Consider the following 25,447-nt stretch of genomic DNA (forward strand, 5'->3'; position numbering starts at 1 on the left):
TAGTTAGGTAACATTGATAAATAAGATGTTTAATTTATGTAATAATGCTTATGTGAGATGTTTGTCATTAGGATGTCTTCTTCTGGATAATACTGTTGGCAGTTTGCAGTTATCCCTTCTCTGCTAGGGCTTAGACACTAGGGGCCCAGAGAGGGGAGAGGTCAGGCCTGTCTTCATATGTCAATTTATCTGTTAAACCATGTGATGCTATGAAGAATATCAGGAGGGGAGGAGGACAGAATGGAGGCTTGTCTTCTTATGGGAATGTGTCTGGAACTATTGTGTGTCCCCTCTGAGGTTGCCCTTATCTTGATTTAGTATAAGACTTAAGAGGCTCACTGTCTTTTCTGATCTTGTCCAGGAGGGGGTGCATTTGAGATGGGAGTATCTATAATTGACAATTGATATATGCCATTGGATGAGGTAATGTTTTGGTCCTGAGTGGTACCAAGAACGAGATAGGAACTTTGTTTAGGAGACCAAACTGAACAATAATTTATAGCTAATGCTATCTAGCTATGGGATACTCCTCTTTCAAGTAAAAGGTTCTTTGTGAACTGTTCCTAAGATCTGTGTTTCGTCATGTGAGTTGAGATGGGTGTGTCTTGGCTGTAAATAATACTAAGAACTGTTTTGTAAGCACTCTCAGAGAATTCATTTATAGACACTGAATTGATCTGAGAGTCACAAGGCTATGGTGAAGCTCATATATAATTAAAGATGGACTTGATAATATACTCTGACTTGTGTGTGGTTTGCTCTCTCAATGTTTAGTAATACAGGAAATTACTACGACAATGTATGAATAAAATATCACCATTTAATTATTGAAAGATATAATTTATAAATGCCTCATGAGCTTAGTTCAACTGTCATACTCCATGATAACCCAGAATATGATCTTGTTTTTCTCCTATGTTTGTAAACATTGTATAGCCTCATAAAATGGTTAAAACAATTTTGATATTATGGATGGTCAGTCCTTGCAGCATCCATACTGTAGCTCTGTCTATTAATCTGAGACTGGTTAGATTTCTCCAGGCCCATCCCTCAGTTTTTTACCAAAACAGAGGCGGGGGCAACTGTTTTGTTCTTGTTTCATCTGTTGATTTGCCCTTTAAATGGCTGTATATTATCAAGATATCAAAGTTCCAACAAAGAGGTAAACAGGTCTATAGCAAATGCAGCTTATGGCATACATTTTTTCACATGTAAATAGCACTTTTCAGTCGTGCTCAAAGCATGCCATTCCATGAGCGCAGCATTTATTTTTCAACTCGAATCAATGAGCCCAATCAGTCCTCAATGACAACAAAATCATAAACAACAGAGTAGGGCTGGCTAAATCCTTAATTTTGGGGTTATTCTCAGGTAAAACAATTTGACTAATCTATACCTTCATATTTCCAAGTCCTATTCTTGAAGATCTAGGGGTATAACATTTATTGGAATGACTGGCATTCTGATTGACTTTGGTTTTTAATGTAAATATATAATTTAATTGTATTATTATATGTAGTAGAAATGTAATGTAATCATGTAATCATATTACGTTACTGAGTTTGGGTAATCCAAAAGTTACATTACTAATTACAATTTTGGACCTGTAACTGTAAAGGATCACATTTAGAAAGTAACCTTCCCAACCCTTCTTGAGACATAAAGTACATCAAATGCTAGTAGAGTTATTATATTTGCCCAGCAAATTCATTCTTTGTTCAGTACTTCTCTGCAGGGTGGTGCACTCCTTGGAACGTCTCAATGTCTCTGGGTGTAACATAATTCTAAATCCGGAGGTTCTTGTTGTAAGCAATAACATCTGGCTGGTGACTCAGCATTGCAGACTGAACCAGAAACTCCCTAGCTGGGCAATAAAGTACCATTTATAAATGGGAAATATATTTTTGTCTAAGGGGGATAAAAAAAGAACTTAACAGAGATGGATTTGACTGTCTTCTGTCATTTATTCTCAACATCTGTTTTTCACTCGCACTGCAGCGGTCTGTATGACCATAATTATGACGGTAAGATGTAGTGTGTTTTCACATCTATTTCACTTTTGTTTTATCTATTTCACTTGCTTTGGCAATGTAAACATACGTTTCCCATGCCAATAAAGCCCTTAAATTGAATTGAATAAATAGCATCTGACATGATCAAATACACTACTCCTACGCCAGTACTCTATTTAAAAAGGAAGGGCTACAACTATGGCAATGGTAAATAAAGTACACAGAAGGGAGGAGCGTGGAGTAGGGGGGGTGGAAGTGCTAAAATATTTTTGTGCGGCTACGATCTTCCATGAGCAACATTTTGCTTAACACGATTGGTCGGCGGTGACGAAATGGGCGGTTCTACGGTCTCTGGCGAAAGCGTCAACGTCAATAAGCCTGTATCAGCTGTTTAGACCATTCTACTCACATCCACTGATAAAAACGTCAGCGACGAAGAGAGACGGTCGTCTGCTACCCCAACCCTCAAAGGATTGAGATTTTTTCAGATTGGAACTCGAGGGCAGCGTCAAACCGTATTCAGGTAGCGAGCGACGCAGTTTGTTTTGTAAATAAATCCATTTCTGTGTGCGGTGTGCTGTTGTCTATATTTGGAGATTCAGCTATAACGTTATATTGCTCAACTATATTAGGCCTACGTGGAACATAAACCTGCCCATTACAGGATACTGGTAAACACTGCATTTACAATGCCAGCATCATCGTGGCACCTGCTGTTTGTGTTAGCCATAAAGTGATATATTCAAGGCCTAACGTCGTTAACTATATGTGGAGGGCAACCTTGCTGAACTTGATTAGGCTATGCATGTTGCATGCATGGAATTCTAGGTCGTCTGTCTTGTGATTTAGGACAAGTCATCATCACCAACCATCAACCGATATGTAACCATGGCAGCGCTTGACTTGGACTTGAACTCACCGTTGCTGAGTACAGGCATCTCAACATTTCTACTGCTTCATCTCCTGTTCCTCTTATAGCATATTAGCTCAAAAGTATTGTGGAGCTCCTGCACCTAAATATAAACAGTACCGGCACCCAAAATGAGTACCGGCACTTATACAGTCAAGCACTGTATGTAACCGGTGTCACAGCCACTCTTCCTCCCTCTCTCTTCACAGGAAATATGAACTCCCTACCGGGAAGGAGTGTGTCACTGTGCAGAATCACCACAGTGGGCGCTATGAGGGTCCTCGTGGGTGCACCAGGTCACCCTGTCACGATGGCCCGTGCGACTTGCCTTGGGGCCGTCAGAGTGTGTCACTCGGTCTCGAGCAAGGGCAGCGTCAACACCAAGAAGCGCGGTTATGACATTACCAGAAACCCACACCTGAACAAGGTAAAGCCCTGGATCAAGGTCCCCCAACTAGGGGCCTTGATTTTATTTGGCCCCCCATGTTTTCTGAGCAAAAAAAAAATCATATTTATTTTCATAAAATTGTTGGACATAAAAGACTAAAAACACCAGCAGATCAGCTCCAAGTGATTTTAATTTTGGAAATCTGTTCCAAAGTATTCCCACACATCACAGAGAGATATACACTGAGTGTACAAAACATTAAAGTGGAACTGACAGCGTTTTAATTACTTTGCAGATATGAAACAAACAGACAATAATATCAGTCAAAAATATCAAATTCCCAGTTTTATGCTACAAAACCAATTTCATCAGAGGTTTTAAAAATAGTTTGTTTCACCCAAAATTCCATGAGTAAGTATTCAGACCCTTTACTCAGTACTTTGTTGAAGCACCTTTGGCAGCGATTACAGCCTCAAGTCTTCTTGGGTATGTTGCTACAAGCTTGGCACATCTGTATTTGGGGAGTTTCTCCCATTCTTCTCTGCAGATCCTCTCAAGATCTGTCAGGTTGGATGGGGAGCGTCACTGCGCAACTATTTTAAGGTCTCTCCACAGATGTTAGATCGGGTTCAAGTCCGGGCTCTGGCTGGGCCACTCAAGGACATTCAGATTCTTGTCCCGAAGCCACTCCAGCGTTGTCTTGGCTGTGTGCTTAGGGTCGTTGTCCTGTTGGAAGGTGAACCTTCGCCCCCAGTCTGAGGTCCTGAGCGCTCTGGAGCAGGTTTTCATCAATGATCTCTCTGCACTTTGTTCAGTTCATCTTTCCCTCAATCCTGACTAGTCTCCCAGTCACTGCCACTAAAAAACATCCCAACAGCGTGATGCTGCCACCACCATGCTTCACCGTAAGGATGGAGGCAGGTTTCCTCCAGATGTGATGCATGGCATTCAGGCCAAAAGGTTCATTCTTGGTTTCATCAGACCAGAAAATCTTGTTTCTCATGGTCTGAGTCCTTTCGGTAAACTCCAAGCAGGCTGTCATGAGCCTTTTACTGAGGAGTGGCTTCTGTCTAGCCACTCTAACATAAAGGCCGGATTTTGTCATTTTTTATTTCACTTTTATTTAACCAGGTAGGCCAGTTGGGAACAAGTTCTCATTTACAACTGCGACCTGGCCAAGATAAAGCAAAGCAGTACGACACAAACAACAACACAGAGTTACACATGGAATAAACAAACATACAGTCAATAACAAAATAGAAAAATATATATACAGTGTGTGCAAATGAGGTAAAATAAGGGAGGTAAGGCAATAAATAGGCCATAGTGGCGAAATAATTACAATTTAGCAATTAAAACACAAGTAGAGATACAGGGGTGCAAGGAGCAAAAAAAAAAACAGTATGGGGATGAGGTAGTTGGATGGGATGTTTACAGATGGGCTATGTACAGGTGCAGTGATCTGTGAGATGCTCTGACAGCTGGTGCTTAAAGATAGAGAGGGAGATGTGAGTTTACAGCTTCAGTTATTTTTGCAATTAGTTCCAGTCATTGGCAGCAGAGAACTGGAAGGAAAGGTGGCCAAAGGAGGAATTGGCTTTGGGGCTGACCAGTGAAATATACCTGCTGGAGCACGTGCTACGGGTGGGTGCTGCTATGGTGACCAGTGAGCTGAGATAAAGGCGGGGCTTTACCTATCAAATGACCTGGAGCCAGTGGGTTTGGTGACGAATATGAAGCGAGGGCCAGCCAACGAGAGTATACAGGTCACTGTGTTGGGTAGTATATGGGGCTTTGGTGACAAAATGGATGCCACTGTGATAGACTGCATCCAATTTGCTGAGTAGAGGTTTGGAGGCTATTTTGTAAATGACATCGCCAAAGTCAAAGATCGGTAGGATAGTCAGTTTTACGAGGGTATGTTTGGCAGCATGAGTGAAGGATGCTTTGTTGGGAAATAGGAAGCCGATTGTAGATTAATTTTTTTTGGTGTGCTGCAGAGATAGTTGTCCTTCTGGAAGGTTTTCCCATCTCCACAAAGGAACTCTGGAGCTCTGTCAGAGTGACCATTGGGTTCTTGGTCACCTCCAAGACCAAGGCCTTTCTTCCCCGATTGTTCAGTTTGGGTAGGTGGCCAGCTCTAGGAAGAGTCTTGGTGGTTCCAAACTACTTACATTTAAGAATGATTGAGGCCACTGTGTTCTTGGGGACCTGCAATACTGCAGAAATATTTTGGTATCCAACCCCAGATCTGTGCCTAGACACAATCCTGTCTCCGAGCTCTACGGACAATTCCTTCGACCTCATGGCTTGGTTTTGCACTGTCAACTGTGGGACCTTATATAGACAGGTGTGTGCCTTTCCAAATTATGTCCAGTCAATTGAATTTACCACAGGTGGATTCCAATCAAGTTGTAGAAACATCTCAAGGATAATCAATGGAAACAGGATGCACCTGAGCTCAATTTCAAGTCTCATAGCAAAGGGTCTGAATACGTATGTTAATAAGGTATTTCTCTTTTCGCTTTGTCATTGTGGGCTATTTTGTGTAGATTGATGAGGTAAACATTTAATTTAATACATTTTAGAATAAGGCTGTAACCTAAGAAAATGTGTAAATGTGAAGGGATCTGAATACTTTCCGAATGCACTGTAAATCAATCTCACACACACATACACACACACACACAGACAGATTAATCGAGTTAAAGTAAACCTGTCAGATAACGTAGCAGTTACAGGCCTTAAAATAAACCCCTTAAGGAAACAGCTGACTAGCGATGGCAATTACACCAAAAATGTCTAAAAACCTGGTTTTGTTTTGTCATTATGGGGTTTTGTGTGTAGGTTGATGAGGGGCATTTTTTATTGAATCAATTTTAGAATAAGGCTGTAAAGGTACAAAATGAGAGAAAAAAATTCAGAATGTAGATGGATGCAGTTCAACGCTTGATTAATATAATTCACCAATACATTTCTAATATTGCTGTCAGGTTGTAAATCAAAGCTGGCCTGGTACATTGTTTGCTACCTGCACCCATTTGGGATGTACTGTTTCAGTTTCAATGACTCAATATTTTGAACAAAAACAGCCTACTGTAACTAAGGCTGGGAATGTCAATCAAACTAGCGAAGGCAAAGATCACAAGTCAGTCATAACGTGGCTAATAGGCTAGCACACGTGTCAAAAAACAAGGCGTGACACATTTCTATCCGTCCCGCGCAATGATTTGGGTTGTCAATTAATTTTGGCCCGCTTCCATAACATCCACGTTGTGCTGCACTACAAGTCACAGCAAGACAAACAGTGCTGTATCATATCATCACTAATGGCACTGACCAAATCTTCTACCAGACCTAGTTTAAACATTTTGTATGCTAAATTTCCTTGCCAAGTTTCAGTTCCAACAGATTTTAAAAATATTTTTATTTAACTAAGCAAATCATTTAAGAACAAATTCTTATTTACAATGATGCCCTACCCCGCGCCAAACCCTAACTTGGACAAACGCTGGGCCAATTGTGCGCCGCCCTATGGAACTCCCAATCACGGCCGGTTGTGATACAGCCTGGAATCGATTCTGTAATGATGCCTCTAGCACTGAGATTCAGTGCCTTGGACCACTGTGCCACTCGGGAGCCCAAACATGAATTTCTTGCTTTGACTCTCGCTTATACCCGGAGCATAAAAAAACACAATTTAAATCCCCAGTGTGTGAGCTCTCTGAATTTGTAGAATCCTCGCTCTGGTTTTCCCTTGACGATCTGGATTTTGTAGATAGATTCAACAATAAAGGTCCATGACAAATGAAGACAAACAAACTCACTTCGGAATAACATATTCAAAACAATTCACAACAAATAAATTCCATTCGCAGAAAACCACTTTGGCGTCCTCTCTCTCGGCTATCCTGAACGACATAGATATTCTAAAGGTATTAGTCTGTTCGTTGAAAAGAGTCACATCTTGTTTGAGAAGAGGATTTATATCAAACTAAAATCAAATAAAAAAGTTTTGATGTCCCATTTTTGGCTGGAACTATCAGACAACAGTGTATATCGGGTCATTGCTGGAGTCTACAGGAAATGTAATCTTGTTCGTCAAATAGTTATAAAATAAAGGATTCACACGCAGACACACAAGCGAGTATAAATTAGTCAACAGTTGAGTCCTCGACTTCATGAAGTTACAGCCTGATGCATATCACCCTTGTATCCCACTGCTGCCTTGCTTCTGAAGCGAAGCAGGGTTGGTCCCTGGATGGAAGTCAAGTCAGTCACCGACCTGACTGTGCTGCTGCTCCAGTTTCAACTGTTCTGCCTTATTATTATTCGACCATGCTGGTCATTTATGAACATTTGAACATCTTGGCCATGTTCTGTTATAATCTCCACCCGGCACAGCCAGAAGAGGACTGGCCACCCCACATAGCCTGGTTCCTCTCTAGGTTTCTTCCTAGGTTTTGGCCTTTCTAGGGAGTTTTTCCTAGCCACCGTGCTTCTACACCTGCATTGCTTGCTGTTTGGGGTTTTAGGCTGGGTTTCTGTACAGCACTTTGAGATATCAGCTGATGTACGAAGGGCTATATAAATACATTTGATTTGATTTGATGCTGCTGGAAGTGGTGTTGGAGGGCCAGTAGGAGGCACTCTTTCCTCTGGTTTAAAAAATATTCCAATGCCCCAGGGCATTGGGAACACTGCTCTGTGTAGGGTGCAGTCTTTCGGATGGGATGTTAAACGGGTGTCCTGACTCTCTGAGGTTATTAAAGATCCCATGGCACTTATTGTAAGAGTAGGGGTGTTAACCCCGGTTTCCTGGCTAAATTCCCAATCTGGTCCTCAAACCATCATGGCCACCTAATCATCCCCAGCTTACAATTGGCTCATTCATCCCCCTCCTCTCCCCTGTAACTATTCCCCAGGTCGTTGCTGTAAAGGAATGTGTTCTCAGTGAACCTACCTGGTAAAATAAAAAATGTGCCCGCATCAGGTAATTCAACTTCAATTGTGCTGCTTTTATGGGTTCCGTATACAACGTGCAACAGAGAGAAATTTTACAGAAATGCCAGTCCTAGCTAGGCTACTAAAATGTGTCAGCCTGGCTTCGTTTAAAAAATTATAACCAAAAACCTAAACCTGCAACAAAACACCATGCAAAGGACAAACATGTAGGCCTTTTAAAGCAACATTTGAGCAGTAGCCTAGGCTGGCTACTCAACTACAAGGGGTTTGACCAGTAGCCTAGGCTGGCTACTCAACTACAAGGGGTTTTGAGTGCACCATACAGCAATGTTGCATTCATTATTTATTTAGCAAGCTGTTAACACAGTCTAACCTTAACTAGCTAGCTACTAGGAGGATGTGATGTCATTGGAGTAGTGAGTGAGTGACCGACTTTTTCCAATCATTTCGTTTTTCGGTGGCTACTTCTAGAGATGCAGGTGTCATTTGGTTAGCTAGCAAGAAATGTGAATCGCTTTGCTAGCTAGCTATGCTGAACTTATACTAACTGTGGATAACAGTCGTTCATCTCTTAGTTGTCAATAAAATGTATTTGTTATTGATCAAATGGGTGGGCAGGCAAGTTCTCCCATTCAGTTGTCAAAACGTGGGACGAGCAGGCTACTATTCCCCATTGTTTATTAGTGTAATTTTGACGACCAACTAGTTGAAAGAGTTTGAGAGGTTTTATCAAATGTTCTCTTGTTAGACTTTAGCTCATCTCATTCTGGCTAGCATTAGCTAGTTGTTGATGTACATAGGCAATAGGCAACTGAGGGAGAGAGAGCCTACCTTTTTCATGGTTGTTCCATCAATAGAACTGTGAACTTCCTATAAGTAAGAGTACTCCCGTGGTATTTACATGTACTGTGTATCTGTGCCATTCAGAGGGTGAATGGACAAGGCAAAATATGTAAGTGCCTTTAAACGGGTTATGGTAGTAAGTGCCAGACGCACCGGTTTGTGTCAAGAACTGCAACGCTGCTGGGGTTTTCACACTCAACAGTTTTCCGTTTGAATCAAGAATGGTCCACCATCCAAAGGACATTCAACCATCTTGACACAAGCATCCATGTGGAACGCTTTCGACACCTTGTAGAGTGCATACCCTGGCTAATTAACCTGTTCTAAGGGCAAGGGGGATGCAACTCAATATTAGGAAGGTGTTCTTAATGTTTTGTACACTCAGTGTATGTAATCAAATACAAATGTAAGCAAGGTTTGAAATTATTATGTTTTAGTCAAATATTATATCTGTTTGCAGTCTACAACTGATTTATGATTATGTTCAGGCCTCCTGACAATCACTCAAGAAAAAAATCGTCCCGCGGCTGAATCTCGTTGATGATTCCTGCCCCTAGAACACCACAGACAGTGCAGTGCTCTCAGATGAAAATTCACTGCTCTCATTCAGGACATTGAGATTATTCTCTAGGCTCGGGCTGGGTGATATACTGGTATTGATGCAGGGACCGGTTTGGGTTATTACTTTACCTTCTATACCGGTATTTTAATGTTTGGTTTGTTAAATGTGATACGCCATGTCTAATGTCAATTTTTATTGTTTACTTCGCTACTTGAGTCATCTCTCTCCGCTTTCTCTCTGCCACTTTCCACACAGACCTAGCCACGCCCCCTGTCACTCAAAGAGCGCATTTGATGTTCTCAACCACGAGACACTTGCATTCAGTCTGCATGGTCAATGCAGAACATACAACAATGTTGATGACAACAATGCTGTTTTCACTTTGCTTCTTAATATAAATCCACTAGCGTTCTATAATGACACTATTAGTTTGTGTTTCATACATCAGCAAACAGCTAGTTTGTATTTTCTTAGCAAGTTGCCCTAAATCTTGTGAGACGCTAATTGTTAGTCGTTAATGCTAATACCTAGCGAGCTAGCTAAAAATGTACTAAGTAAGAGCAAAAGTAGATAGCTGATACAGCCTGATAATACCAATGATTGTGTAGCCCTAAATCAGCATGTTTTTTGTGCAACAGTATGTTCTAAATCAAAGAGGAATATGCAAAGCAAGCATATGTTAGCTACATGAAGTAGCTAATTTATAGGGTCCCCTAGGAAACACTTACCAACACTTCAGTTTCTACCTTCACAATAACTTATAAAGTATAAAACAATCAGAATGGAGAAAGACTAATTGAAATCACTGAAAATGTATGTGTTGCCACCCGAGGATCACTCACTAATAAAGCAAATGTAGAACTTTTATTAATCAAATACTGTCATACCGTCCAATTAAAAAAATACCGTGATATAATATTTTGACCATATCGCCCAGCCCTAGGTGTAGGCTGCCTTATAATGAGTAAAGATGTGCTATGCGCACTACACAGATTATCTTCTAAGGCTGCTTAAGTGTCACTAAACAGTGTTTGTGGCAAATATTTATGCGCAAAATGTCATATGTGCATCAGAGAGGGTACAGTAGTGAGCATGTTTACATACAAACTAATAATTAGATGTTAAACTGATTATGGCAATAGGCAGATTATTCAATAGTCATATAAACGCCATACTCTGTTTATCTTAATCGGCCAAAGGTCCAAATCAAAGTAAACACACACCGATTAAAACACCTGGTTTTCTGAGCAATCTTTAGAATGATTAGGACATGTAAACGTCTTAATCAGAGTTCCAGGGGTGTATTTGATCTGCCCATGTGCTAGCACCAGTCGAGCGATCCTCCCTCTTTTGCGCGAGTGAAGTTTGTTCCGAACATCTGAATGTATGCGCCTTGGAAATAGTTTTCATATTCAAACTTTGTCCGAACTCAGAATCAAATATGCTTCCCCAAAAAAAACATGTTTGCTGTGGTAGAACGTTTATTTTGATTGGTGTTTTTCTGCATTTTTAGAGTGAGGTGGCCTGATTTCAGATGTGTCCATGTAAACAGGATGATAAAAGAAATCATTCTTCTTGCATAGCATGTAAACGTTTTAATCAAACTATTATATTAATCTGACTATCCATGTAGCCACAATCAGTATTTGTATATGTTAACCTGTTTCCAGACCATTAAACACACATGCTGTTGAGAGGTCATGGGGTTGGTGCCATCATGGATTTGTAGATTGATGTTTACAATGTGCTGCTGTACCATTACAGTATGTTACACCCGATGTAATGTACAATACTGGAATGTGAATAATATGGTTTCATTTGAAATCTTTAGTGCACGTCAGAGAACATTCCACTATTCGGGGAACATACTCATTGGGAAATAATAATAATGAATGCCAACAAATTCAATAGGGTTTCTCGCAGCTTCCCTGTTTAAAGCCCAAATAAACTGCATTACAGCATTGCTTCGGACACAAAAGAGATCAAATCGAGCTTTATTTATACAGCACATTTCAGACATGGAATGCAACACAATGTGCTTTACAGAAAAACAAACACAAAAAACGATGAAAATAAAAGCTGAAATATTTACCACACAACAAACCTAAAGAATAACAAGCACCCTAAGGAAAAGCAAAGCTTAAAAGATGCACCAAAGACCTAACACACCGCAGACCTAGTCCAGAAACACACCGCAGTCATTTTGTTACGTAAGACATTGGTTTCAACATACAAATAAAAATCCCTTGAGAGTTCCCATTAATCAGTTCCCATATATACGTGCTTTGGGTTAGGGGTGTGTCTATTTTTATTTATTTTACCTTCATTTAACTAGGCAAGATCAGTTAAGAACAAATTCTTATTTTCAATGACGGCCTAGGAACAGTGGGTTAACTGCCTGTTCAGGGGCAGAACGACAGATTTGTACATTGTCAGCTCGGGGATTTGAACTTGCAACCTTTCGGTTACTAGTCCAACACTCTAACCACTAGGCTACCCCTGCCACCCTATGGTTGTCTGGTGTGGGAAGTCATAGTAATTAGGTTATTCAATTATTGCATCTGTGCTCAGAGTGTGCACCTCTCCTTTTCTTTTTCAAGTCATAGTAACAGACGTGAAGCAGGGATGGCAACTAGATTTAGTCGCTGGCCGATTCTTTTGGGAGCTGATGGTTGGGGGTGGGCCGGAACATAATTATAATAATTTAGAACACTGCAAATTGACCACAACTAAGCCTAAAAAGAGATTGTATTTAAATTAACAATTTCATACCTTGATTACATTGAGACATATATGTACAGTTGAAGTCGGAAGTTTACATACACTTAGGTTGGAGTCATTTAAACTCGTTTTTCAACCACTCCACACATTTCTTGTTAACAAACTATAGTTTTGGCAAGTCGGTTAGGACATATACTTTGTGCATGACACATCATTTTTCCAACAATTGTTTACAGACAGATTATTTCACTGAATCACAATTCCAGTGGGTCAGAAGTTTACATACACTAAGTTGACTATGCCTTTTAAACAGCTTGGAAAATTCCAGAAAATGACGTCATGGCTTTAGAAGCTTCTGATAGGCCAATTTACATCATTTAAGTCATTGGAGGTGTACCCATGGATGTATTTCAAGACCTACCTTCAAAACTCAGTGCCTCTTTGCTTGACATCATGGGAAAATCAAAAGAAATCAACCAAGACCTCAGAACAAAAGTTGTAGACCTCCACAGGCCTGGTTCATCCTTGGGAGCAATTTCCAAACACCTGAAGGTACCATGTTCACTTGTACAAACAATAGTATGCAAGTATAAACACCATGGGACCAAGCAGGCGTCATACCGCTCAGGAAGGAGACATGTTCTGTCTCCTAGAGATGAATGTACTTTGGTACGAAAGAGCAAAATCAATCCCAGAACAACAGCAAAGGACCTTGTGAAGATGCTGGAGGAAACGGGTACAAAAGTATCTACATCCACAGTAAAACGAGTCCTTTATCAACATAACCTGAAAGGCCACTCAGCAAGGAAGAAGCCACTGCTCCAATTTTGGACTGGCCATCACAAAAGTGGCCATCACAAAGCCCTGACCTCAATCACATAGAAAATTTGTGGGCAGAACTGAAAAAGCGTGTGCGAGCAAGGAGGCCTACAAACCCGACTCAGTTACACCAGCTCTATCAGGAGGAATGGTCCAAAATTCACCCAACTTATTGTGGGAAGCTTGTAAAAGGCTACCCAAAACATTTAACCCAAGTTAAACAATTTAAAGGCAATGCTACCAAATACTAATTGAGTGTATGTAAACTTCTGACCCACTGGGAATGTTAGTTAAGGAAATAAAATCTGCAATAAATCATTCTCTTTACTATTATTCTGACATTTCACATTTTTAAAATGAAGTGGTGATCCTAACTGACCTAAGACAGGGAATTTTTACTTGAATTAAATGTCAGGAATTTTGAAAAACTGAGTTGAAATGTATTTGGCTAAGGTGTATGTAAACTTCCGACTTCAACTGTATATATATATATATATTTTTTTTTTTGGGGGGTACTTGGGCTGAATTTCTGGCTATTGTCCGGGGTTGAGGGAGCAAAACAAAACTTGTGCGCTTGTTGCCGACCCCTAACAAAGGTTGAAGAATGGAATGCAAATATGTTTCTGATTCTGAGCATGTTTACCCATGCAGATGTAAGTTCAAATGGGCCCTGGGTTCTGTATAGTCTCTCTATAGTCTCTCTCTCTATGGTCTCTCTATAGTCTCTCTATAGCCTCTCTATAGCCTCTCTCTCTATAGTCTCTCTCTCTCTATAGTCTCTCTATAGCCTCTCTCTCTATAGTCTCTCTATAGTTTCTCTATAGTCTCTCTATAGCCTCTCTATGGTCTCTCTATAGTCTCTCTATAGCCTCTCTCTCTATAGTCTCTCTCTCTCTATAGTCTCTCTATAGTCTCTCTATAGTCTCTCTATAGCCTCTCTATAGGCTCTCTATAGTCTCTCTCTCTATGGTCTCTCTATAGTCTCTCTCTCTATGGTCTCTCTATAGTATCTCTCTCTATGGTCTCTATAGTCTCTCTATAGCCTCTCTATAGCCTCTCTCTCTATAGTCTCTCTCTCTATAGCCTCTCTCTCTATAGTCTCTCTATAGCCTCTCTCTCTATAGTCTCTCTATAGCCTCTCTATAGTCTCTCTATAACCTCTCTATAGTCTCTCTATGGTCTCTCTATAGTCTCTCTATAGTCTCTCTATAGCCTCTCTCTCTATAGCCTCTCTCTCTATAGTCTCTCTCTCTCTATAGCCTCTCTATAGTCTCTCTATAGTCTCTCTATAGCCTCTCTCTCTATAGTCTCTCTATAGCCTCTCTCTATAGTCTCTATATAGTCTCTATATAGTTTCTCTATAGTCTCTATATAGTTCTCTATAGGCTCTCTATAGTCTCTCTATAGTCTCTCTCTCTATGGTCTCTCTATAGTCTCTCTCTCTCTATGGTCTCTCTATAGTCACTCTATACCTCTCTATAGCCTCTCTCTCTATAGCCTCTCTATAGTCTCTCTATAGCCTCTCTCTATATCCTCTCTATAGCCTCTCTATAGCCTCTCTATAGCCTCTCTATAATCTCTCTATAGCCTCTCGCTCTATAGTTCTCTCTATAGCCTCTCTATAGTCTCTCTATAGCCTGTCTCTCTATAGCCTCTCTATAGGGTCTCTATATGCTCTCAGTCTCTCTATGCTCTCTATAGCCTCTCTATAGCCTCTCTCTCTATAGTCTCTCTCTCTCTATAGTCTCTCTATAGTCTCTCTCTCTATAGTCTATGGTCTCTATAGTCTCTCTCTCTATGGTCTCTCTATAGCATGTCTATAGCCTCTTTATAGTCTCTCTATAGTCTCTCTATAGCCTCTCTCTCTATAGTCTCTCTATAGCCTCTCTCTCTAGCCTCTCTATAGCCTCTCTATAATCTCTCTATAGCCTCTCTCTCTCTATAGTTCTCTCTCTATAGTTCTCTCTCTATACCCTCTCTATAGTCTCTCTATAGCCTCTCTATAGTCTCTCTATAGCCTCTCTATAATCTCTCTATAGCCTCTCTCTATAGCCTCTCTCTCTATAGTTCTCTCTCTATAGCCTCTCTATAGTCTCTCTATAGCCTGTCTCTCTATAGTCTCTCTATAGCCTCTCTATAGGGTCTCTATATGCTCTCAGTCTCTCTATGGTCTCTATAGTCTCTCTATAGTCTCTCTCTATAGTCTCTCTCTCTCTCTCTATAGTCTCTCTCTAGCCTCTCTCTAGCCTCTCTCTCTATAGTCTCTATAGCATATCTCTCTATAGTCTCTCTATAGCCTCTCTCTCTATAGTCTCTCTATAGCCTCTCTCTCTATAGTCTCTCTATAGCCTCTCTATAGTCTCTCTATAACCTCTCTATAGTCTCTCTATGGTCTCTCTATAGTCTCTCTATAGCCTCTCTCTCTATAGCCTCTCTCTCTATAGTCTCTCTCTCTCTATAGCCTCTCTATAGTCTCTCTATAGCCTCTCTCTCTATAGTCTCTCTATAGCCTCTCTCTATAGTCTCTATATAGTCTCTATATAGTTTCTCTATAGTCTCTATATAGTTTCTCTATAGGCTCTCTATAGTCTCTCTATAGTCTCTCTCTCTATGGTCTCTCTATAGTCTCTCTCTCTCTATGGTCTCTCTATAGTCACTCTATACCTCTCTATAGCCTCTCTCTCTATAGCCTCTCTATAGTCTCTCTATAGCCTCTCTCTATAGTCTCTCTATAGCCTCTCTATAGCCTCTCTATAATCTCTCTATAGCCTCTCTCTCTATAGTTCTCTCTATAGCCTCTCTATAGTCTCTCTATAGCCTGTCTCTCTATAGCCTCTCTATAGGGTCTCTATATACTCTCAGTCTCTCTATGCTCTCTATAGCCTCTCTCTCTATAGTCTCTCTCTCTCTATAGTCTCTCTATAGTCTCTCTCTATAGTCTCTCTCTCTATAGTCTATGGTCTCTATAGTCTCTCTCTCTATGGTCTCTCTATAGCATCTCTATAGCCTCTTTATAGTCTCTCTATAGTCTCTCTATAGCCTCTCTCTCTATAGTCTCTCTATAGCCTCTCTCTCTAGCCTCTCTATAGCCTCTCTATAATCTCTCTATAGCCTCTCTCTCTCTATAGTTCTCTCTCTATACCCTCTCTATAGTCTCTCTATAGCCTCTCTATAGTCTCTCTATAGCCTCTCTATAATCTCTCTATAGCCTCTCTCTATAGCCTTGGTTCTCTCTCTATAGCCTCTCTATAGTCTCTCTATAGCCTGTCTCTCTATAGTCTCTCTATAGCCTCTCTAGGGTCTCTATTGCTGTCTCTCTAGGTCTCTATAGTTAGCCTATAGTCTCTCTCTCTCTCTCTATAGCCTCTCTCTAGCCTCTCTCTCTATAGTCTCTATAGCATATCTCTCTATAGTCTCTCTCTCTATAGTCTCTCTCTCTATGGTCTCTCTATAGTCTCTCTCTCTATGGCCTCTCTATGTTAAAGTCTTTTATCTTATTTCTATAGTCTCTCTATAGTCTCTCTCTCTATAGTCTCTCTATAGCCTCTCTCTCTATAGCCTCTCTATAGCCTCTCTATAATCTCTCTATAACCTCTCTCTCTCTCTCTCTATAGTTCTCTCTCTATAGTTCTCTCTCTATAGTCTCTCTATAGCCTGTCTCTCTATAGTCTCTCTCTCTATAGTCTTTCTCTCTATGGTCTCTCTAGTCTCTCTCTCTATGGTCTCTCTATAGTCTCTCTATAGCCTCTCTCTATAGTCTCTCTATAGTCTCTCTAGCCTCTCTATAGCCTCTCTATAGGGTCTCTATATGCTCTCTATAGCCTCTCTATAGTCTCTCTATAGTCTCTCTATAGCCTCGCTCTCTCTCTCTAGTCTCTATATAGTCTCTCTCTCTATGGTCTCTCTATAGTCTCTCTCTCTATGGTCTCTCTATAGTCTCTCTATAGTCTCTCTAGCCTCTCTCTCTATAGCCTCTCTATAGGCTGTCTATAGCCTCTCTATAGCCTCTCTATAGGCTGTCTATCACCTGGTCCAAATTGGGTCATGTGACACACACAGTAGGATTGTGCCTCAGGTTAGTAATCACAACTGGTATTATCTTTTAACAAGGTTAAATAAACTTAAGAAAGGTACAATGTTTGCTCTCGTAGCTGTCGGTCTCAGTCCGGATGTTAAAGTTTTTATTTATTTACTTTTCTGCTCTTTTGCACACCAGTATCTCTACCTGTACATGACCATCTGATCATTTATCACTCCAGTGTTAATCTGCAAAATTGTAATTATCCACCTACCTCCTCATGCCTTTTGCACACAATGTATATAGACTCTCTTTTTTTTCTACTGTGTTATTGACTTGTTAATTGTTTACTCCATGTGTAACTCTGTGTTGTCTGTTCACACTGCTTTGCTTTATCTTGACCAGGTCGCAGTTGTAAATGAGAACTTGTTCTCAACTAGCCTACCTGGTTAAATAAAGGTGGGTGGAAAAAAAATTGTCACTTCCATTAATCTGAACATTTGTAATTGAAGTTCTATAACTGAACTAGGAACTATGTAGTCCATCAGCTCCTACACACACATTGTCCGGGGATTTCAGGTTATTGGTGTTATACGCTAATAAGGCTAAACTGAACAGGAATTGTCCATTGTTATAACTGCTATTCTGCACTTTCTGTGAGGAAAAACCTCAAAACACCTGGTGGCCTTTTTATAGCATGTTTTGCACACCAGGCATTTTAATTGTATAGTGCAGAGGTCTTTATGTTAACCAGAACACAAGTGTTTTTAGTATGATTTTTATCCGCATTCTCCAGTACTCTTTCGCACTCTCTCTCTGGAGGTCAGTGTAGACTGAAGGTGTAATTGCGGTTGCTGGTCAGCTGTTTCCTTAAGGGGTTTACTTTAAATGTTTTAAATTAAATGTTTTCCTCATCAATCAATCAATTTTATTTATGAAGCCCTTTTTAAGTCAGCCGATGTCACCAAGTGCTATACAGAACCGCCTGAAACCCCAAACAGCCAGCAATGCAGACGTAGAAGCACGGTGGCTAGGAAAAACTCCCTAGAAAGGCAGGAGGGTGCAACAGGTCAGCACCTCAGGAGTAAATGTAATTTGGCTTTTAATTATTATTATTATAATTTTTAAAAAAACTTTTTAACTAGGCAAGTCAGTTAAGAACAAATTCTTATTTACAATGACGGCCTAGGAACAGTGGGTTAACTGCCTTGTTCAGGGGCAGAACGACAGATTTTTATCTTGTCAGCTCGGGGATTCGATCTAGCAACCTTTCGGTTACTGGCCCAAAGCTCTAACCACTAGACTACCTGCCGCCTCATAGCAGGTGCGGTAGAGAGAGAGTCAAACAGCAGGTCTGGGACAAGGTAGCACGTCCCGTGAACAGGTCAGGGTTCCATAGCTGCAGGCAGAACAGTTGAAACTGGAGAAGCAGCACGATCAGGTGAATTTGTGGCAGCAAGGAGTCATCAGACCAGGTAGTCCTGAGGTATGGTCCCAGGGCTCAGGTCCTGGGAGAATTAGAGGAAGCGTACTTATATTCACAGAGGACACCTGATAAGACAGGACAATTACACCAGATATAACAGAATGACCCTAGCCCCCCCCCCGACACATAAACTATTGCAGCATGGATACTGGAGGCTGAAATAGGAGGGGTCTGGAGACACTGTGGCCCCATCCGACAATACCCCCAGACAGGGCCAACTAGGCAGGATATAACCCCACCCATTTTTCCTTGGCACAGCCCCCACACCACTGGAGGGATATCCACAGTCCATCAACTTACTACCCTGAGAGAAGGCTGAGTATAGCCCACGAAGATCTCCCCCATGCAAGAACCTGAGGGTTCAATCTACACACAATAGCCCATGATGACAAAGCGAAAACAGAAATACCTTATTTACATAAGTATTCAGACCCTTTGCTATGAGACTTGAAATTGAGCTCAGGTGCATCCTGTTTCCATTGATTATCCTTGAGATGTTTCTACAACTTGATTGGAATCCACCTGTGGTAAATTCAATTGATTGGACATGATTTGGAAAAGCACACACCTGTCTATATAAGGTCCCACAGTTGACAGTGCATGTCAGAGCAAAACCCAAGCGATGAGGTCGAAGGAATTGTCCGTAGAGTTTGGAGACAGGATGGTGTTGAGTCACAGATCTGGGGAAGGGCACCAAAAAAACTCTGCCGCATTGAAGGTCCTGAAGAACACAGAGGCCTCCATCATTCTTAAATGTAAGAAGTTTGGAACAACCAAGACTCTTCCTAGAGCTGACCGCCCGGCCAAACTGAGCAATCGGGGGAGAAGGGTCTTGGTCAGGGAGGTGACCAAGAACCCAATGGTCACTTTGACAGAGCTCCAGAGTTCTTCTATGGAGATGGACAAACCTTCAAGAAGAACATCCATCTTTACAACAGTCCACCAATCAGGCCTTTATGGTAGAGTGGCCAGACGGATACCACTCCCCAGTAAAAGGCTCATGACAGCCCGCTTGGAGTTTGCCAAAAGGCACCTAAAAGACTCTCAGACCACTAGAAACATTCTCTGATCTGATGAAATCAAGATTAGAACTCTTCATCCTGAATGCCAAGCGTCATGTCTGGAGGAAACCTGGCACCATGCCTACGGTGAAGTATGGTGGTGGCAACATCATGCTGTGTGGATGTTTTTCAACGGCAGGGACTGGGAGACTAGGCAGGATCGAGGAAAAGATGAACGGAGCAAAGTACAGAGAGATCCTTGATGAAAACCTGCTCCAGATTGTCAGGACCTCGGACTGGGGCGTAGGTTTGCCTTTCAACAGGACAACAACCCTAAGCATACAGCCAAGACAACGCAGGAGTGGCTTCGAGACAAGTATCTGAAAGTCCTTGAGTGGCCCAGCCAGAGCCTGGACTTGAACCAGATTGAATATCTCTGGTGAGACCTGAAAAAGCTGTGCTGTGATGCTCAAAAACCAACCTGACAGAGGATCTGCAGAGAAGAATGGAAGAAACTCCCCAAATACAGGTGTGATAAGCTTGTCATACCCATGAAGACTCAAGGCTGTTATCGCTGCCAAAGGTGCTTCAACAAAGTACTGAGCAAAGGGTCTAAATACTTATGTGAATGTGATATTTCTGAATTTTATTTTTATACATTAGTCAAAATTTCTTAACAATTTTTGGCTTTGTCATTATGGGATAGTGTGTGTAGATTGATGAGGGGGAAAAACAATGTAATCAATTTTAGAATAAGGCTGTAACAAAATGTGGAAAAATTCAATGGTCTGAATACTTTCTTGAATGCAATGTATAAGTATACGAATAATGTATTTCCATTTAGTATTTTTTTGTGTGTTAGTTGTATGTGTTGTTGAAATAATTATGTTTGTTTGTACTTGAATTTAGTTTGTGTGAAGCTAAGTTGTAGACTGATAATGATCATTAATCTTATCAAACTCCCGCTTCATATCAACTCTAACGCAGTCCCGTTCACCTTTCAACATATTGAATGATTTGACGATGGGTCACACCATCAAACAGTTCTTAGGTTCCTTAAACAATGCGCTCAAGTTCAGTTCAAATCCCCCACTTGTATCACACTGAAATGAGGAAGTGGATTTAGGTTCCATTTGAAGGTTAACATCTCATAGTTGGAGAGTGTCACTGTGATTGACACATTAATAGGTGTTTATTATTAATGGAAACCAAACCACAGGTGCAAGTGTCACATTACACTATCACGACTTTACATAGTGACACTGGTATCTTTACTGTAGCTGGTTGGTGAACAGTTTTTATTTTGTGATTTGTTTCCATGACTGGCCTCTCTGGCTTTCAGAATAATTATTTCCATTGAAGAAAGAAGAGGTAGAGCGAGTGTGTGAGAAAGAGGAAAGAAGATATTAGAAGAGTTCACAGGGGAGGGAATTCAGGCTCCTATCCCATTGGACAGAATAAATAGATGACCTCCACACCCCCAAATGCTGAAACGCACCCCTCCAGAATACTGACATGACAAAGTAGAGTGGCACTAACCACAAGCAGATCTCAAAGTCATGACCCAATCAGCCCGCTGAGCAACCATAAGAATTTCCCTTCGTGCAATAGGCCTAATAAAGGAATGCTACAGACATGATCAGAACCACAACACAGCTAAAGCACCACAGCTTCTTTATCGAAAGATAATCATTGTAAACACCTGATAGCTGGGTGTTTATGTGAGCAACAGCTAGCTAGACCAATGCTACAACATTGGAGCGATCAATCCTAATGTTGGATATGTGGTCCTCCAACACCCCCCCCCCCCCCCCCCCATAGGGCATGGCCTTCACCCTGCAGGAGCGCCTGCAGCTGGGCATCCACGGCCTGCTGCCCCCAGTCTTCCTCTCCCAGGACGTCCAGGTGCTCCGCATCATGAGGAGCTACGAGGGCCGCAACCCCCTCGACAAGTGAGCACACACACACAGATACAAATAATACGCTTGCATATACAAACACACAGACACACAACGGCTAAAAATGCACCTACAGACAAATACAGAAACTTTCCTCCCCTTCATTATCACTAATCACTATCATCACTATCACTATCATCACTAGCACTATTATTACTATCATCACTATCACTAAAAACTATCAACGCTATCAACTCTATCATCACTAATCACTATCATCACTATCACTAAAAACTATCAACGCTATCAACTCTATCATCACTATCACTATTATCACTATCATCACTATCACTAAAAACTATCAACGCTATCATCACTAATCACTATCATCACTATCATCACTATCATCACTATCACTATCATCACTAGCACTATCATCACTAGCACTATTATCACTATCATCACTAGCACTATTATCACTATCACTAAAAACTATCAACGCTATCAACTCTATCATCACTAATCACTATCATCACTAGCACTATCACCACTATTACTATTATCGCTATCATCACTATCACTAAAAACTATCAACGCTATCATCACTATCACTATCATCACTATCACCACTATTACTATTATCACTATTACCACTATTACGATCACATTCATCACTATTACTATAATCACCATCATCACTATTACTAGCATCACTATCATCACTATTACTATCATCACGATCATCACTATCACTTTCAGCTCTGTTTCACCTTGTCCTACATTTCCGATTGCTCTCTCTCTCTCGCTCTCTGTCTATTTCTCTCTCTCTCTTTCTCTCTCCCTATCACTATTTCTCTATCTCTCTCTCAGGTACATCTTGCTAATGACTTTGCAGGACAGGAATGAGAAGTTGTTTTATCGCCTGCTGACATCTGACGTAGAGGAGTTCATGCCCATAGTCTATACGCCTACAGTAGGGCTGGCCTGCCAACAGTACGGACTGGCCTTCAGGAGACCACGGTAGACATGACACACTGATACACACGTACAGACATACACACACGTACACACACATTTTACAGTAGGGCTGGTCTGCCAACAGTACGGACTGGCCTTCAGGAGACCACGGTAGACATGGCACACTGACACACACGTACAGACATACACACACGTACACACACATTTTACAGTAGGGCTGGCCTGCCAACAGTACGGACTGGCCTTCAGGAGACCACGGTAGACATGACACACTGACACACACCTACATACATACACACACACACACACAGAGAGAGAGAGACATGGCATTGTTGTGTGATAATTGTGGCTCAGTAGTTCTGAAGTGTTAGCATGTACAGTTGAAGTCAGAAGTTTACATGCACTTAGGTTGGAGTCAGTAAAACTAGTTTTTCAACCACTCTACAAATTTCTTGTTAACAAACTATAGTTTTGGCAAGTCGGTTAGGACATTTACTTTGTGCATGACACAAGTCATTTATTCTAACAATTGTTTACAGACAGATTATTCCAGTTAAAATTCACTGCATCACAATTCCTGTGGGTCAGAAGTTTACATACACTAAGTTGACTGTGGCTTTAAACAGCTTGGAAAATTCCAGAAAAAAAAATGTTATGGCTTTAGAAGCTTCTGATAGGCTCATTTACATCATTTGAGTCAATTGGAGGTGTACCTGTAGATGTATTTCAAGGCCTACCTTCAAACTCAGTGCCTCTTTGCTTGACATCATGGGAAAAAAAAACAAAAACAATTGTAGACCTCCACAAGCCTGGTTCATCCTTGGGATCAATTTCCAAATGCCTGAAGGTACCACGTTCATCTGTACAAACAATAGTATGCAAGTATGAACACCATGGGACCACGAAGCCGCCGAAGAACACCATCACCACCGTGAAGCACAGGGGTGGCAGCATCGTGTTGTGGGGGTGCTTTGCTGCAGGAGGGACTGATGCACTTCACAAAATAGATGGATGGTTAAACAATTTAAAGGCAATGCTACCAAATACTAATTGAGTGTATGTAAACTTCTGACCCACTGGGAATGTTAGTTAAGGAAATTAAAGATGAAATAAATCATTCTCTCTACTATTATTCTGACATTTCACATTCTTAAAATAAAGTGGCGGTCCTAACTGACAGGGAATTTTTACTTCGATTAATTGTCAGGAAAACTGAGTTTAAATGTATTTGGCTAAGGTGTATGTAAACTTCTGACTTAAACTGTATCCCACAGAGGTCTCTTCATCACCATCCATGATAAAGGTCACATCGCCACCATGCTCAACTCCTGGCCTGAGGAGAACATCAAGGTGAGGAGTACCACACACACACACACACAAGCTTTGCTTTACTGCATGGTACAGGATGTAGACATGAGGGTGTAAACTGCATAAGGCTCTTAGCTGGAGACTAGAAGTTTCACCAGGTGAACCAAACCGTGTTTGTGTATTCCACAGGCCATTGTGGTGACGGACGGAGAGCGTATCCTGGGTCTGGGGGACCTGGGAAGTTACGGCATGGGCATCCCCGTGGGCAAACTGGCCCTGTACACAGCCTGCGGAGGAGTGCCACCCCAACAGTGTCTGCCAGTGCTGCTGGACGTGGGCACCGACAACCAGGTACTTCAACTGAGACACTCCATGAGGAAACACCCAGGCCTGATAGGCCTTCGTTGGCTAATATCATGGTCCTTATCATTTGACCCAGCCATATAGAAAAGGCAGTATCTTACCTTGTGAACTAAATGTGTCACTAGAAGTTGTTTGGAATTCAGGGCTCCGCTATCACTTAGTTACTTCCCTTATTTCCCTAAAGGTCGTCATCCGCAGGTTGGCATTTATGGAGATTACTCATATAGTGAGTCATATAGTGAGTTATACATTGAGGCAGCTCTGCAGAGTGGTCACTAGCTTGCACAGCCACACCACAAAGTCCTAAAATCGGATTTTAAACCTAACCTTAATCCAAACCCTGCTCCTTGTCGTAGAGTGTGAAGGTGATGATGTTTAATCTTTGATCAGGCGCTCCTGGAAGACCCCCTGTACATCGGTCTAAAGCACAAGAGGGTCAGAGGAAAGGAGTATGATGATCTCATCGATGAGTTCATGCAGGCAGTTACTGACAAGTGGGTAGTGTGTGTGTGTGTGTGGCTGTGTGTGTGTGTGGCTGTGTAATTTGACTATCTGACCGACCGTTCACTACTCTGCGCTGCAGGTACGGGATGAACTGTCTGATCCAGTTTGAGGATTTTGCCAACTCCAACGCCTTCCGCCTCCTCAACAAGTACCGCAACCACTACTGCACCTTCAACGATGACATCCAAGGTAATCTCTCTCTCCCTCTCTCTTTGGCCCTATCCAAAATCTACTCCCACCCTCTACCCGCTAGACCGGGGTGGGCAATCATTTTTACTCAAGGGCCATATCGGGATTTCAAAATTTCCTGACCGATTTGTTCGTCAAAAGCTATTTGCGGGCCAGATAGAAGGCAGTAATTTGAAAACGTAAAAGTCCATTATAATTTCGACATACTTTCTATTTAGTTTCAGACGTGCAAGAGTGACCTGGAGTGTTTTTAACCCAAAATAATAAATACAACTTTAAATGTAAAAAAAAAAAAATGTTAAACCTTCCCTAGACAGTTATTGGGATTTGTAGGCTGTGTGGCTCACTGATGACCTCCTGATGACACATTATATAATGTTTTGTTTTGTTGAAAGATAGATGTGCAAAACCATTCCGATCACAACTTTTACAACCCATCCCTGGTGTTTATCACCCTCTCTAACTCGCTCTCTCCCTCTCCC

At 41.4% G+C, this 25,447-nt stretch overlaps 1 pseudogene; it reads left to right on the plus strand.

The window, feature by feature from the left end:
• Positions 1 to 2,366: 2,366 nt before the first annotated feature.
• Positions 2,367 to 25,447, plus strand: part of LOC115113267 (NADP-dependent malic enzyme-like) — a 29,134-nt pseudogene continuing 6,053 nt past the window's right edge.

This window comes from Oncorhynchus nerka, linkage group LG3, assembly GCF_034236695.1.
Source record: "Oncorhynchus nerka isolate Pitt River linkage group LG3, Oner_Uvic_2.0, whole genome shotgun sequence".
NCBI lineage: Eukaryota > Metazoa > Chordata > Actinopteri > Salmoniformes > Salmonidae > Oncorhynchus > Oncorhynchus nerka.